The sequence below is a fragment of the Triticum urartu genome, chromosome 1A, assembly GCF_056163025.1.
Source record: "Triticum urartu cultivar PI428250 chromosome 1A, HENAU_Tu73, whole genome shotgun sequence".
NCBI lineage: Eukaryota > Viridiplantae > Streptophyta > Magnoliopsida > Poales > Poaceae > Triticum > Triticum urartu.
In genome coordinates, this window is record NC_141873.1 from 563,088,667 (window position 1) to 563,091,861 (window position 3,195).

A 3,195-nucleotide genomic window follows, 5' to 3' on the forward strand; every position below is an offset into this window, starting at 1 on the left:
ACAGCTGAGGTCGAAAGTCAATCCATTTGACACACTATTTGCTTGCTTAGATTGGATGAATGAGAAATCGAGATGTCGATGCCCCCCAATGACATGCCCTACATTGGGCTTAGCAATGATATGGATGCCTTCCATGCGTGCCACTGCACCCTATTCAATAGCCAAGCTCCCAAGCCCATTTTGCGTAGCCAGGCGACATGGGACTAATCACTAAGTGGACAAGACCCACGTCGAAGAATGATTGGTGTGGGCAAGAATAAGAAGTTCTGTAGAGTATTGTCCACTGTCTAGTAGCATAATATGGAGGTAGTCAGCCCATATGAGTAACTGGGCTATCCCTGACTCGCACAAGGCCACACACGATAGTTAGATGATCCTGACGGGCACGACTATGTGTCACCTATTGCGAGACCAAACAAGATCTTGCCTGAAGTGCCTACGAAATGGGACAGAGCCCAGCACACACGAGGACCAAAGGCCATAAGCACCGGGTTTTCTTGTTTTGTTTTTTTTCATTTTTTTGTTTTTGTTGTCTCTTTTTAGTTGCTTTTTTATTCTTTTTCACATTTGTGCCATTCCTATTCACAATTTATGTCATTATATGTCCACTAGTTTTGTTTTCCACTAACTGGTGAACTATCGACCCACTACAATCACTAGTACAATGCTCGTGCATTGCTACGGGCAACATGAATCAAATAATCAGAATTTGGCAATTTCATAGACCCATAAGTGAAAGGGATATTTATTGTTGTTCTTTACGAAGGGTGCTAGTCCGAACTGGCCTCTCCATTGATTTTGGGGTCATGGGCATGGCAGATTGGGAGGAAAGAGGATATATCACGTTAGCAAACAAACATTAAAGATTCTGAGTTTGGCTATATCAACATGAACTTTTCAATTCGACAATCAAATTTACTTTCGGGAACAACACTTCTCCCCCAAACTGGTTTTGGTCCCACTTTTGTAGTCTCTATGCAGTATTTGAATGGAGCCTCACACACCACTCGTGACCGATCAACTCGACTTGACTTATTACGACTTGCACTTGTCTAGCTGTCTTACACGGCCAAAGATCTAAATAATATATTGGTTTGCCATGTCTTCGGGAAATGGTTTCTTTTTTCGCGAATCTTGGGTTAGTTTTTCATCACGTGCAAGTTTAGTTGGCCTGAAGTGTAGATTCCACTTTCCATAGTAAAAAGTGTAAGCAGCTTAAAAAGTGGAATTTGAACTTTTTTACATTGTGCATAATCGTTTCTTTAAATATTGGTATTTAAGACAAAAAATAATCTATATGAATATATCAATGGCTAGTATTGATATGTGTGTACTAGGGTTGCTGGTAATTTACATCGCACTATCGTATCAATCGCTCCTCCAGCCCTCTATTCAAACTTACACACATTATTACTGCAACACAAAGTAACAAATCAATTCCTTTCTGAAAGCATAAATACAAATTGGTGTGATAGTAAATTTTATCCCTAACCATGAGCAGAAACGCCTCATGTAATCAACTCCACCCAAAACTGCACACTTGCATGAAAAAAACATTGTGACTCGTTACCACTCCTTGCTTGTAATGAATGTATAATTGGAAATCGTACATCACATGGACAAATGTGTGGTGAACTTCGATAAAGCAATAGAGACCATACTAATTCCGTGTGAGAACATATTCAAGTGAAGTTTAGTTTTGCGCGAGCAAGGTATATAATGAAATGTCCCTCCCATACTTATCACTCCTCTACAATACATTCATCCATCCACTTGTCCTTCCAGCTGTATAAAGTTGGGCACAATAGGGAAAAGGGGGATGGTTGTTTGTAATTAGGTTGTCATTGTGTACAAGACATACATCATGTCAAGGAAGATCCACCCCCTCCACTCACACGAGATTGCGTTGAAAAAATCAAAATAATCAAGTGACGTGATGGAAAATCCACATCCATCCACTCACAAGAGACTGAATCATCTAACCCGCGAACCTGTTACCCATATCCTCACAGAAGATTACGTCATAATGTGCAAGTTCCATTCTAAGGTCCACTTCTTCTAGTATGACGACAAATTCTCTAGCCACCCCGGCATTGGACACATACCCCAACTCTCCCCAGCATCCGACATCAAACAAACATGTAAGACACAGGACGGGTGGGTCTTGGGCCTTACCAGAGGTAACTCAAGACACACAATACTAGGCTCTTGATGCCCTTTCTCTTCCCTCCTGGATTGTTGCTCGACGGTCCCGCACTCTTGTTGGGCACCTCCCATGGCCGAGCTTGTAATTTGGTATTAACCAAACTTCAGTTAGTAAATCTTGGTGTTTCTATATATCCTTTTTGATTCGGGTTTCAATTTATATCCAAAGGTACAATCACCCTACACAGAAAATCCATTCAGACTAATACGTGTGGCATCCCTTTCGCTGTGTACGGAAGGGGTAGTTAGACTTTCTGGTAGTCTGTGACATTGGAGAATTTGGTTCATTGTCACGGCTTCTCTTGTACAAGCTTTGGAGTTGTCAGTTCGCCTAATTGAGAAACTCTCGCTATGTTGAGGATGTGCAGATAAATATTTTGGCATCATATAACCATGAATCATCTAGTCATATCTGGGTGTGTTCTCTGTAGAAGAATTTACATATTGGCCAAAATCAACTTAGCTATTCTGCATTTGATTGAGATGACAACTAGTTTTTTCGGGCAAGCAAGCATAGAAATCAAGTAACTGGTTTATTTCCATTGTTTCTCTTGGAGCAGACTCAACGAATTTCCCACAACTATCCATAATATTAGCACACTGGTTTGAAATCTGGCTGATAAAACAGCTGAGTTCGAAAGTCAATCCATTTGACACACTATTTGCTTGCTTGGATTGAATGAATCAGAAATCGAGCTGCTTGTGCCCCCAATGACATGACTTGCGTTGGGCTAAAAACTGATATGGATGCCTTCCATTCGGGGCACCCCGCCCTATTAAATAGCCAAGCTCCCAACTCCATTTTGCGTAGCCAGGCAATGTAGGACTAATCACTAAGTGGACAAGCCCCACGGGAGAGAATGATTGGCTCGGGCAAGAAGAAGAAGTTTTGTAGAGTACGGGCCTTGTGTAGTTGCATAATATGGAGGTAGTCAGCCCACATGAGTAACTAGGATGTCCCTGACTAGCACAAGGCCACACACGACACTT